This window comes from Lissotriton helveticus, chromosome 4_1, assembly GCF_964261635.1.
Source record: "Lissotriton helveticus chromosome 4_1, aLisHel1.1, whole genome shotgun sequence".
Lineage (NCBI taxonomy): Eukaryota > Metazoa > Chordata > Amphibia > Caudata > Salamandridae > Lissotriton > Lissotriton helveticus.
The window spans coordinates 417627757-417641153 of record NC_136063.1 but is presented as its reverse complement, the minus strand read 5'-3'; the positions used below and the strand labels follow the sequence as shown (position 1 = coordinate 417641153).

At 45.3% G+C, this 13397-nt stretch overlaps 1 protein-coding gene and 1 pseudogene across 2 annotated transcripts in view; one reads left to right on the top strand and one right to left on the bottom strand.

Annotated features, from left to right (window-relative positions):
• The window catches only part of RGS22 (regulator of G protein signaling 22), a 1652097-nt gene that overhangs the window by 917559 nt on the left and 721141 nt on the right, over positions 1–13397 (bottom strand). The gene's annotated exons all lie outside the window — the stretch shown is intronic.
• Positions 6539–7380, top strand: LOC144828618 (large ribosomal subunit protein uL30-like 1 pseudogene; annotated as a pseudogene).

The following is a 13397-nucleotide window of genomic DNA, read 5'->3' as shown; positions in this document are numbered from 1 at the left end:
ACAATTGAAGACCTGAACTGGGTAATCCTAGAAAGCCTGGGACATAAGGACCATAATGCTGAAAGAATCCTTTTCGAGAAGGAGCAGAGGTGGGTGCACAGATTACAGACTGACTCAGATGGACTCAATGATAATATCCCGTGGGGAAACGTATATAAATAACTGACTGTCAGCTTGATCCCACCCCCATTATCCAATGAACCCATTAGCCATTAATCAAAACACGTATGTCTATCAGACACGATCAATTACTTTGAGTTATGTTACCCAATGATGGAACACTCGAGAGGATAACTATTCTGTATCTGTAAATATTAAGTTGACAGCAGGTGACAAAATTGTACTAGTCGAGTAGACTTGATGATGTACAAATTGGAGCGACCTTGCTCCAATGTTCAACCTTCAACAAACATTTGTGATATAGACTCATATGAGATTTTCTACTGCTAATAATCAATTCCGCCTAAAATAAAAATATTTTGCCAAGTAAGCACAAAATGAAAACAGACTCGGACCAATCTTGATGGGTCTTTCTTTGTTGGCCACACTGGTGTCGATATCACGGAAGTAAAAGAAGTATAGATTAATTGAGTACCGGCACAAGCGTCTACCTTAATCTATTCCAACTAACAGGGGCGCGAACCAGTTAACTATGTGGCACATATCGCTGCACATCCCATTTTGATTTTTGAAAATACTTCGCTAGTAATCCTCACATCGAGTGTTTGTCCAATCGATAGAATGAGTAGAGAAATCTTGCCATACCCCACATTATGTCCAAATATTTTGGGAGAGTTGACCTTGACCGCGGGTTTGAGTGTGGTTGATGAAAGTATTGCCATTTTCTAGTTGCGACGCTTAATTTAGCGTTTTTTATGTTCCTGGTAAACCTGACCAGTACACTAGTTATCTGTGAAACCCACCACCCCATTTCCCTTGTCTAGTTTTCTATTTTCTATTACAGGTACCTAGCGACCTACAAGGGGTTGAATTACATATTATCTCCTTATTGATCTGAAAGAAGGCAATCCAGGAAATACCTACTTGCCTAGCACACAAAGAGACGCCCATGGTCTCTGTACACCTTGCACTTCGGTCCTGAAGAAAGCCCACTTGACCTTTTGGCAACCAAGGGCTGAAACATGTCGACCTACAACATTCACGAAACATAGTGTGTGAGAGCCATTATCACTCTCAATCACACAACTTTATTTTAATTTATATTATCTCAAAACTAGAACGAATAAAAATATAACTCTGGTATGAAGATATTTTTAACCTATTCACTTCACTCTTTCACTGCCACATCACTGATCACTACTGTTTTTAACCAAGGGTAAAACCTCTGGGTGGAGGATGCATAACAACTAAACCCCATGATTATGCAGACGTGTTAAGAATAGCGGCGAATCAAGATATACCGCTAAAATTACCAACTATACACGTGCATGAGGGTTTTTTAATTGGGACTAGTCAGAACGAAACCTGCATACCCTGGTTATGCAGGACAAGTGATCCTTCTCTCTGTATATGCTATACCAAAGTAAGGTATAGTGTGTACAGAGTCCAGTGGATCCCTAAAGGCTAACAGAGGCAAAAGTAGATAATACCTTATTCTATTTGGGGTAGTGTGGGCGAGCAGTAAGGCTTTATCAGAGAGAAGTGTTAAGCATTTATTGTACACACTTAGGCAAGAAATGATTTCACACATTCAAAGACTGAACTCTGACCAATTGTTTTGTATACAAATATTTCTTTGTTGTATTTTATTTTTAGGCCAAGCAGGACTTGGTGTATGTAAATAAATATACTTTTCAAGAATAACACATTTGAATGCAGTTAGGTCAAATATTCAGGAACAGTTGAAATTACTTTACAGTTACTTTGCAATTACTCTGATTACTTTTCAGATTACTTTTCGGTGTGATAGGCCTAGATTTTACACTGGAGATTTCCTAGATAAAAGGTAAGTCCGTTTTTGTAAGCACGCAGTTTCTTAGGTTCTCATACAATTTCCAACTCCACACTTAGAATGTTTTTCACAGAAAATCAGTCCTATGGGAGAAAATCAGGTTATTGGTTTTAAGGGGTCAAGGATGCACTCAAAGAACACCCTCAGCGGCACTAGGGCAGCCAGGTGGAGAGTGCTGAGGCCCAATGTTATCCCATGGTGGATATGGGGCCTCCAGTTGGTGGCTGGTCACGGGCAAGCCACTTGGGATTTTAGCTCTGGGCAAAGGGGGATCAAAGATAGCAGCCTCAGCAGCAGCTTGCTGTCTGAGGGGTTCAAGAGGAGGGCAGCTTAACTTCGCCTGACTCAGATCTGCCCTGGAAGGGCCCCCTGTCCCTATGAACTCAACCTGATCAGGGTTCAAGCTCCTCTGGGACAGTTCCTTCTTCAGGCTCACAATCAGCTTCCTCAGAAGGCTGATCCTCACTCTGAGTCAGGGGGGAAGCACTGCCTTAACCCTACTGCTCCTTTTACTGATAGGCAACAGGTCCATTATTCCAGAATCCAGTGCCTGTTCAGTGTTAGACTTTTTTATCTGTGACCTAGTCACTACAAGGACATGTGGTGAGATTCCTACCATTTCTGCATGAGTCCTATACTCCACTTCAGACTAGGCTGAAGTCTCTAGGTCATTTCCAAGCAAACATTCTACAGAGAGGTCTGCACGGATCACGGCCTTCTTAAGGCAAGTTACCTCTCTCAAGGAGAAATTAACAACTGCCATACTATGAGTGGTACTGACATTGTTAGCATTGATCACTTGGTAAGTCTCTCCAAGTACGACTTGTCCAGGCCCCACAAAGTCAGGTATCACCATTGTGACACTGGCACCGGTGTCCCTGTAGACCTCAGCCTTTTTCTCATTGATTAAAGGTGTTTGTTAGTACTTGCCCAGATTACCGGGGCTCACAGAGGAGGTCATATCAATGCCTCCATCACATATCAAAACAGCTTGGGTTGGCACTCTGACTAGGCCAGAGTCCCAGGGTTAACCCTACTACACCCTTCTGTTGGGAACCACCACTTGTAGCTGAACTATGGGGGAACAGTTGCCTTAGGGGCAATGGTGTCTGGAGCTGTCACCTTTTTGGTGCACTCACAAGTTAAGTGAGTATTATTCTTACAAACTTTGCACCAAGGTTTTCTTGGGCCTTCTTTTTTTTTAGATAGGGGACCCCACCATTAGAAGCTTTTTGGGCACCTTGTGAAGACTTCTGGTCTTTACCTTTCTTCCCACCCTTTTGGTCTTGCTTCTTTTGGTCACCACCTTGGTTCTGTATCTTCTGCTTCACCCTGGTTCTGACCCATTTGTCAGCCTTCTTTCCCAATTCTTGGAGAGAGGTCAGATCAGAGTCAACCAAGTGCTGATGCAACAACTTGTTCTGACAGTTATTAAGAATCTGTTCTCTCATGATTAGATAATACAATCCTGTATAGTCACACACTTTACTGCCCAGCAACCAGCCCTCCACAGTCTTAGTATCACAATCTACAAATTCAACCCAGTCCTGAGTCTGTGTCTTTTGGGTATCTCTGAACTGCAACCTGTACTGTTCAGTGGTTAAGCCAAACCCATCTATCAGAGCACTCTTCGGACATTGTAATTGTCAGCATCCTCTTCTCTTACAGTGAGGAGCTTATCTCTACCTTTGTCTGCAAAGGAGAGCCACAAGATTGCTGCCCACTGCCCCTGGGGTACCTTCTGTACTTTGCAGGCCCTCTCCAGTGCAGTAATCCATTTGTAAATGTCATCCCCTGACTGATAGGGGGGACAATCTTGTTTAGGTTTCTATGGTCATAAGACCTATCCCTACCACTAGGGATATTGCTGCCACCATGAGACTCTAGTCACATCTTTTGTCTCGCTTTCAAGAGCTAGGGTCTCCTTTTCTAAGGCAACTTCTAGTCTCCTTATCCTAAGCTTGGCTTCTCTCATCCTAGCTTCATGCTCCCTCTTCTATGGGGAGGTCCTCCTCCTATGAGAAGAGGCAGAAGACCCTAAAGATGTCCAAGAATGGTTAGATTCCACTGAAGGTGATCTGTTCCTTCTAGGTAGACCACCAGATCCACCTGGGAGGATAAGGAGAGGCCCATTCTGGCTTTCCTCATCTCCAGTTAGATCTGGATTCCCTAGGTTGAGTCCATTGACATCAACCTGCTCTACATCAACATCAGAGTCCTGGTGAGGCAACGCACTAGTGTTCTCTTCTTCTGATGTATGTACCCCATTACTTTCCTTGTTAGGATCTGGTGCTTTCTTAAAATCATCTGGTATCAACACCTCTATAAGGCGTTTGGTATTGGGGTTCTGTCCTTGCCTTAACTTTCTCATGGCACACAAAGTCCTTGACTCCTGAAAAGGAAGTGTGTCATACTTAGATGTCTGTACTGGACTGACATCTTGGACAGACCCACTGGGTCACTCCTGTAAGGTAATGACTAGTGAGGAGTGGTGTGTGCACCAATCTACACTATTTGGTTTCCTACTAAACCTCTCCAGTAGTTGTAGTCAGGGTGTGCTAAGCCCTTAACACCTACAACTTCTAAGTTCAGTAGAACTTTCTGTATTCTAAGCTTGATTTATATGTACCTACTGGTACCTTTAGTGATTTTTCAAATGATATTCTCAAGATTATCTGGTAAAACAATGCAAGCTGGAATCCCACACGCTGCACACCAATGTGAGTAGTTGGCCTGGCATATGATGTCCACTATTCTAGTGGGCACTTTGCACCAGTCCAAACAACCCTTATTGATGGTAGGGAGCAGATTTCATCTGCAGTCAGGCATTGTTTTATTTTAATGCTTCAGACAGACTGCATTTAAATTGCCACGCACATTTGGGGGCAAGTTAAAAACATGGCACATGAAAAACATGAAAGTGAGGCCTATTCAGTCTGAAATGCTTGTGGTGAATTAACATGTGCTTTTGCAGTGTAGAGAAAAGTGGCCTTTTTAGCTTTGAAGATTAATAGAATGTGTTTCTCTCTTCTCAGCTCATCCCTTGTAATCTAAATTCACTATTTCTTTCTTAAAAGACTTTGACTTGTTGCATATTTAAAAAAAAAAATTCAGTTAAAAACACCTCTTTTTATAATGTGTGTGAATTAACAAATGCACCAAACACTACACATGGGGCTAAATGCTTTTTTGCATGAAAAGCTATCTAAAACACTAAAGCATGTTGCTACGTGTGCTGTATTAACTGTGTGCATTGTATTAACTGTGTGCGCTGTATTAACTGTGTGCGCTTTTACAATGTACACTAAATGCATAATAATGCTAAGTTGCACATTGCACATTTATTTTGCATGTTGTCATAAATAATAGAAAAGCTGCTTGAAACTAATAGCTTGGCTAGGTAAACATTTATGAGGGGTATTAGTATGGAGTTGGGAAACATAATGGGCTGATTTACATGAAATTAATATTCTCTTTGTGTTCGTTGTATTTTTGGGGCCTAAGAAAAAATGGCTGCCTGTGAATCCAGTAAGGTTATGACTTGCATGAAAGAAGAGTGCATGTGCAGATCTGTTTGACTCAAACCACGAAGAAGTCAAGGCCTCTTTGTACTTTGAAACATTCTTGTGATTGTGCCAATGTACCAGTTAGATAAAGTATCCTACTAGACTGCGCTGTGAAGGAAGGAAGGAGGAATTAGAATGAAAATTTTTCCTAGTAAATGTTGCAAACATATAAAATGTATTAAATCATTTGCGCTTCTTTTGTTAAAACTGGTATGCTCTAGAATTTTCAATGAGTCAAGGATGAGGAGGCCTCATGCCATCATGACTGACCAATCACGTACAAGTTTTCCTGAAGATGCAACATTTTTGTGTAGTCTGCCAAGAATTAGAGTATAAATAATGACCTATCTGGAGGCGTGGTTGGCTACTAGGCTCATTAGGCTTCAGGGGGGCGTGTGAGCTCTTGAGAGAAGGAACAGATTAGACCAGACATTCTATGGGTTAGGTACGAGATCATCACAGGTGCAGCCTTGGGCGTCCGAGGAGAGTCAGGTGGGGGGTTCCCTGGTGATTTTTTCTTCCAAAGTCCTGGCACGTCATATTTTGGCACTGCAGGCCACATTCCTTTGAGGCCTTGTGAAGGGCGGGCTGTTTTGCTCTTTAGACGCAGACAGGAGCAGAGAGTGCAGCTGATTAGGATAGAATTAGATGCTAAACTTTAAGTTTATGCTTTGACTAATTAATTAGGTCTGAAATGATTTATTTGACTTATGCATTTATTTCTCTTAATGGGAGATTTTTGCCAACTATTTAATTATTGATTAGCTTTGCAAGACTATTTTTTCTTAGAAACTCTTTAAATTTTTTGACTGATATTTTGCGCCACATTTCCTTTTCTAAGTGTGATGCTTGTATGCAGACTGTAATATGTTTTGTATTAAAGCTATTTTTCCTGTTTTCCAAATTCTGTAACCTGATTGATATTTTACTAATGAATAAAAGGTCAGGGAAAAGCGTAACTTTTGACTAGAAAATAAAACCCTTTAAAATACTCAACAAGATGGAGCTCGGAGAACCCAGGAGGAAGATCCCACTGGTGCCAGAGAATCTGCTGAAGAAGAGGAAGACCTACCAAGCCATCAAAGCCACCCAGGCAAAGCTTGCCCTGCAAGAGAAGAAGAGGGTTCAGAAAGGAAAACCACTCCGTTTCAAGCGCTTGGAGACTTTTTTGCGACACTCGCAGATAAGGCATCGAGATGAAGTTCGAGTACATAGCATGGAAAAGAAACCCAAGGGACTCTCACTGCCAGAGGTGCAAAAGTTGGCATTTGTTGTGCGGATTGCAGAGATCAAAGGAGTCTGCCCCAGAGTGAGACAGGTGATTGAGCTCCTCCGTCTTAGAAAGATTTTCACCGTTGTCTTTGTGAAGCGGACTGCCTCCTCTGTGCGGATGCTGAAGACGATAGAGCCGTACGTGGCCTGGGGATATCCCAATTTAAAGTCTATCCGAGAACTCATCCTTAAAAGAGGCCAGACAAAAATCTGCAAGAAGAAGGTGCCGCTGACCGACAACTTGCTGATCGAAGAGCACCTGGGGAAGTTTGGCGTCATTTGTTTGGAGGATTTGATTCACAAGGTGTACGCTGTTGGAAAGCACTTCCGGGATGTGACGAATTTCCTGTCCCCCTTCCCGCTATCCGTACCTCGACACGCAGCTCGCAATAAGCTTGGCTTCCGCAGTGAGGTTGGTGATACTGGAAATCGCGGCGATGGAATCAATCAACTCATCCGAAAGCTGAACTAGATAAAGACCAATCTACAACTTGACTCCGGCGCTGTACTGTGTATGGCCCAGAAGAATGTGTGAAGAAGCCCTTGTGTTTCCGATCAGTACCGACCAGGTGTTCGCCACTCAGATCGCTTTGTGCTACACATTGCTCTCCGCTCTTCTCTCAGCCAGTGTAATGCGATTTCTAGCACGCCCAACCTAAAACTGACTGATCTCGGGGTTCTCGGTGTCTAAAAGGTGGACTAGCTGCAATGTGGAAACCTCCAATGATGGCCCAGTTGGAAGGCTGTCCAGGATGGATTGACGGGTCCCTCCAGTGGTCTGTGGTGCTCTTCTCCGATCTTCGAGACCAGGATGTGTGACTCACTCGAGTTCTCTCCCCCACTGCAACCCAGGGTGAACCTGGTGGAAGGGACAGAACTGTCCATGTGCTGGATTGAACTCCATGGGTTTGGACCGTACGAGCAGGTGGGTCTTGTGGGAACATCAGTACTCGACCTCCGCTGGCCATTTTTGATATTAATAAATCAGTTTTTTGAGAACAAAAAAAAAATACTCAACAACTCTCTTTACTGGCTTAAAATAATAATTGCATTTTTGACTGTTCATCTTTATTTAAAGTCTCCTGAAGGTAATACATGGTGTGAAGGGCCCAACACCTTTTCAGCGGTAAAATAGAGGTAGCATGAGGGTTTTACATTGAGAAATTACCAGAAGAAATTACCGCTCCATCAGTAGTTTTAAGACAACCTTTATAGCAAGCTATCCTAGTGGTAGCTGTGGAGAGCAGCCTTCAGGATAAGTCTTGAAGTAATGTAAAGCAGCTTGTTTTACCAGTCTATAATCTCTTGAATAGTCAAATGAAAGTACACCACACAAGGTATATATCAAATATATATGTATTTCTTCTAAACACAACCCCTCTAGTCTCTTTGAGGCTAGAGGCAAAAGTACAATACAAGGACTTCAAATAGCACACAGTAAATAGCACAGTATACGTTTTTAAAGATTAAGGACACTTCGGGGTGAGCTACGATGGAACCGTTTTAGACTAGGATACTTTGAGAGTCAAGACCCACTGGAGCACCGGAGTACTCGTGTTACCTCACCCAGGAAAGCCGAGTGCATTGGTGTCTTTTGGTGTCGGGTTTCCTCGTCGATTCCAACGGAGAGCTGCTAAGAGGTGCTGCAGACGACCAGAACAAAAGAGTCCGGGTGGATCCAAGGGTGTATCGGAGATCTGAAGAACCTGAAATCAGATGGGACAGAGTCTGGGTCACTAGCCAGTGACCAGGATGGCGACAGGAAGATGCCAGCCGATGTTGGGTGCTTTCAAGTGAAGTAGGTGAAGTGTGACTCTTCAGCCACGAGGATCAGGAGGCGTCGACGATGACCAGGAGCTGGATTCGAGTGTCCCACGAAGGATGTCGAGTGCTGCAGCGTCAGAATCCGGATTGGACCCAACAAGCCTTGGCAACAGCAACCCACGCATGAAGACAATATTGGCTTCGGTGCAGACCAGCAAGGTCTGAGGGACTCACCCTTTGGAGGGGAGTCAGGGCACGTCTGGAGCAACCTGGAAAGCCCAAGAATAAAAAGGATTGTCCTTCGTGGGAACCCACTAGCCAAAGGACTAGAGATTGCGAAGGAGCCTCGAGCTGCGGTAAAGAACGGGGACTCACGGGACACTCATGCAGTGCTGGCATCTCAGCTTCGGTGCAAAAGGAGTTCGGGGCAGGGGCTTTAAATACCCAATGCACAACTTCGGGAAACTTCGGAAAGTAGGTGCAGTTGCAAAATTGCGGGATGTCCAGGAGTTCCGGTCCCACGTCTCTTGTGATGGCTGCGGGTCTCAGCTTTGCTGGGATCTCGTGTCGGCCTCTGAGATGTCTGGAAGTCCGTGTCCTGTGTCGCAGATTTTTCGGGATCCGGCGGGAGCCTCGTAAATGCAGACCGGCAAGATGCTCTTAGGTGCCTGTTTGAACAGGGGAGTGAATCCTTGACCCCAAGGGAGATTACTTCCATCTTCCAGTAGATATGGAATGCTGAAGGTCCAAGATTTCTGTTTCAAAGTTTCGTCCAGGGTAATCTAAAGTCCTAGGGACTGGGGTCCTATACTTATACTAAGTTTAGGGGATGGACTACCTCCAAGGTCCCACCTATGGGAGGACCTGGGAAGGGGGTGGTTACACCGCTTCCCCTTTGTCCAGTTTCTCGCCAGAGATGGGGCTGAGTGCCCCAGCAACCGGTTTGAACTGGGAAAGAAAACAAGTTACTTACCTGTAACTTTAGTTCCCCAGTATTGGTAACTTTCATAGATTCCCATGCTTTTGTATTATTCCCCGTCGTCGGAATGGGAGTTTCGGTAACAAAAATAACATAGCAGTAGGTACAAAAGAGAAAGAAAAAGGCCAAGGCCTCATTCCCTTTTGTAGCATATCACCCTCTTTTTGTAAAAGAGACCAAACTTAGGCATCAGACAATCAGAAGAGCCTCACCCCATAGAACCCTCCTGAAGGAACCTCAGAGCCTCAGATTTTCGTAGCCATTGTGTAACAGTCACCATATCTGCTGTAGGCGGAGCTTTCCCCGGGGAGGTGGGTGGGCGCATGGGAATGTATGAAAGTTACCAATCCTGGGGAACTAAAGTTACAGGTAAGTAACTTGTTTTCTTGCCCCAGTATTGGAACTTTCATAGATTCCCATGCTTTTGTATCAGAGTAGCAAGCAGTTAGCAATAAAAAACACATTTTGTGTCATAAATACATAGCAATAGCCAACATGACATAAAGATACAAAATGTGCAAAATAACGGAAGGTGGGATAGAAAGGAAAGCTCACCAATTATTGGAAGAGGTTCCTCAGGACAGCCTGGCCCACTGCCGCATCCTCTTGCTGTAAGGATTCCAAGAAGTAATGCTTAGTAAAGGTGTGGACGCTGCTCCAGGTAGCAGCTCTGCAAATATCCTTAATCTGCACCCCCGCGAAGAGGGCTGTTGAAGAAGCCACTGATCTTGTGGAATGTGCCCGAACCCTGCCAGTCAGTGGTTTACCTGCTGCAGTATGGCAATGTAGAATGGCACTCGTAATCCATCTTGCAATCCCTTGTTTTGACAGCGGGAGACCTTTGCTCGGACCACCAAAAGCAACAAACAATTGGGAGGATTTCCGAAATCCTTTGCTACGATCCAAATAGAATTTTAAACCTCGTTGTACATCTAGAGAATGCAGCGACTTCTCCGCTGGTGTAGCCGGGTGAGGAAAGAACGCCTTTAGAATAACCAACTCGTTCAAGTGGAAATCCGAGGGAACTTTGGGTATGAACCTTGGGTTAGTTCTCAAGGTAACTGTGTTCCTTTTAAATTGCAGGAAAGGCTCCTGGGTTGCGAGAGCCTGCAATTCTCCAATACGTCTTGCCGATGTGAGGGCAAGAAGGAGAGCCAATTTCCATGAAAGGAACCTTATGTCTGACCGATGAATTGGTTCAAATGGGCTTTTCATGAGTTGAGTGAGGACTAGATTCAGGTGCCAAGTAGGAGGCGGAGGCCTCACTGGTGGATAGACCCAGAAGAAGCCTATTAGAAATTGTTTAACAATCCTGAAAGACCACAACGAAGGTCCAGACTCAGACCATCTGTATCTTGAGATGGCTGCCAAATGAACCTTTATAGAAGAATGGGCCAGCCCCGACTTAGCCAGGGACAAGAGATAAGGCAGAAGCTGATGAGGCTTTTAAGTAAAGGGGTCAACTTCCTCTCTCCTGCACCAAATACAAAATCTCTTCCATTTGAAGCGGTAAGTCCTGTTCGTGGAAGGAGCTCTCGCCTGGGAGAGGACTTTTTTAATTTCGTTTGAGATGGGGAGATTCATAAATTCTCGCTGCTCAGGAGCCATGCTGTCAGGTGTAATGACTGTTGATCTGGATGCCAAACCTGTCCTTCGGACATTGTGAGGAGATCTGAAATAGTCCTCAAGGGGAGAGGAGGAGCTAGCGACAACAGATGGAGCTCTGTGTACCAGAACTGTCTCGGCCAAGCAGGGGCTATCAAGATCATCCTGCATGGTTCCACTTTGATCTTCCTGATAAGCCTTGGGATCAGTGGGATGGGGGAAAGGCATAGACAAATGTCCTTGGCCAGGCTATTGAAAGCCCATTCCCCAATGATCCTCGGTGGTGAAGCCTGCTTGCATAAGACCGGCATTTTTTGTTGGTCGGTGTGGCAAAGAGATCTATTGTTGGTCTGCCCCACTGGCTGAAGACCTCTTCAAGAACTCGCTGGTTCAACTCGCACTCGTGATTGACTGAGGATAACCTGCTCAGCCTGTCGGCGTTCTCGTTTAGAACTCCTGGCAAGTGTTCTGCCTTTAGCGACATCCCGTGAAGGATCGCCCATTCCCAGAACTCTTGAGCTTCCTGCGACAACGGAAGAGACCTGGTTCCTCCTTCCTTGTTCACGTAATGCATGGCCGTGGTGTTGTCCGTCCTGATAAGCACTTGTGAACCTCCTAGGCGCGGGAGAAAGGCTTGTAGAGCCAGTTTTTTTGCTCTTAGTTCCAAGAGATTGATGTGGAGCCGTCCATTGTGAGGAGACCAATGGCCACTGACATGTATGTCTTGCATCACTGCTCCCCAACCCTCCAATGACGCGTCCGTTGTCACTACTTGAGGAGACAGATCGCTTACGAAGGATAGACCTTGGGACAAGTTTCTCTGGTCTGTCCACCATAGGGCCGCTCTTCTCATCGCCGGAGTGACGGTCACCCTGTTGTCGAATGATCCGTGAATCTGTTGCCATTGGATATCCAGTTGTTCCTGCAGAGGACGCATTCGGAGTCTGCAGTGAGGAATCGGAGGTATGCATGATGAAATTACCCCCAGCAGAGATTTGTAGCGGCGTACTGAAAGACACCTTCTTTTTCTTAAGTCCCGAGCCAGGGTCTGCAGTTTTTCCCACCTCTCTAGGGTTGGGAAAGCCTTTGAGAGTTTTGAGTCCAGGATGGCTCCCAGGAAACGTGCCTTTTTGGACGGAACCAGAGATGATTTTTCTTTGTTTAAAGTGAGTCGTAGATTTCGAAACAGGTTTGTACAAACCTGAACAGCGTCCCGCGCTGCTTTCCTGGACGGGGCCTTCAGCAACCAGTTGTCCAGGTAGGGGAAGACTTGAAAATGATTCCTTCGCAGGAATGCCGCTACTGGCGCCAGCACCTTTGTGAAGATCCTCGGTGCTGAGCGAAGACCAAAGGGTAAAACCCTGAATTGAAAGTGGCTCTTGGCTACTGTGAATCGTAGAAACCTTCTGTGTGCTGGGTGAATCGGTACATGAAAGTACGCATCCTCGAGATCGAGCGTGGCCATGAAATCCCCCGGATTGATCAGCCGCAAGATGTCTTGAAGAGAGACCATCCGGAAAGACAGGGAGTTGAGATAGGTGTTGAGCTCCCTGAGATCTAAAATGGGGCGCCATTTCTCTAGCGTCTTCTTTACCAGGAAGAACCTGGAATAGAATCCCTGTCCTCTTTGATCGGAGGGAACCGGCTCTATAGCCCCCTTCAGGAGCATTTGATGAACTTCGAGCCGCAGAAGACGCAGGTGTTTCGATGGAATGGCTGCAGGGGGCTTGGGTGGTGGGATTTGAGTAAATTCCAAGGTATGGCCCTTTCGAATGATGTTGTGCACCAGTGCTTAATTTGTGCCGGTGCTTTCCGGTGCTTAGCACCGGCAATTATTTTACCGGGCCGGGTCTTTACAATTTTTCTCGGAGTCCTGGCCCGGTAATTATCAAAAGTAAATGCCTGCTCTCCTTACGTGTCTGCCTGCCTATGTCCTCGGAAGTCCCACCCTGGTCCAGGCATATCGACGAAGGAGCGTCTGCATCACGTTAGTGATGTCACGTCGCGCCTATTTTCACAGATATTTCCGGCCGTTGGAGAGTGGCTGAGGGCGAGCTGTTGGCTGAGCTGGGGGCGGCAAGGCAGGCTGGAAGTGTGCAGGACTGCCAGTAAACGTTTTACTTGAGTCCAACAGAAGTGAATATGTACGAGCGAGCGCCGGCTGTCAATACACAGGTATTTTAGATTTTACTTGCTCCAACAAATGACAAGCGCTACTCCAAAAAGAAATAACGGGCAC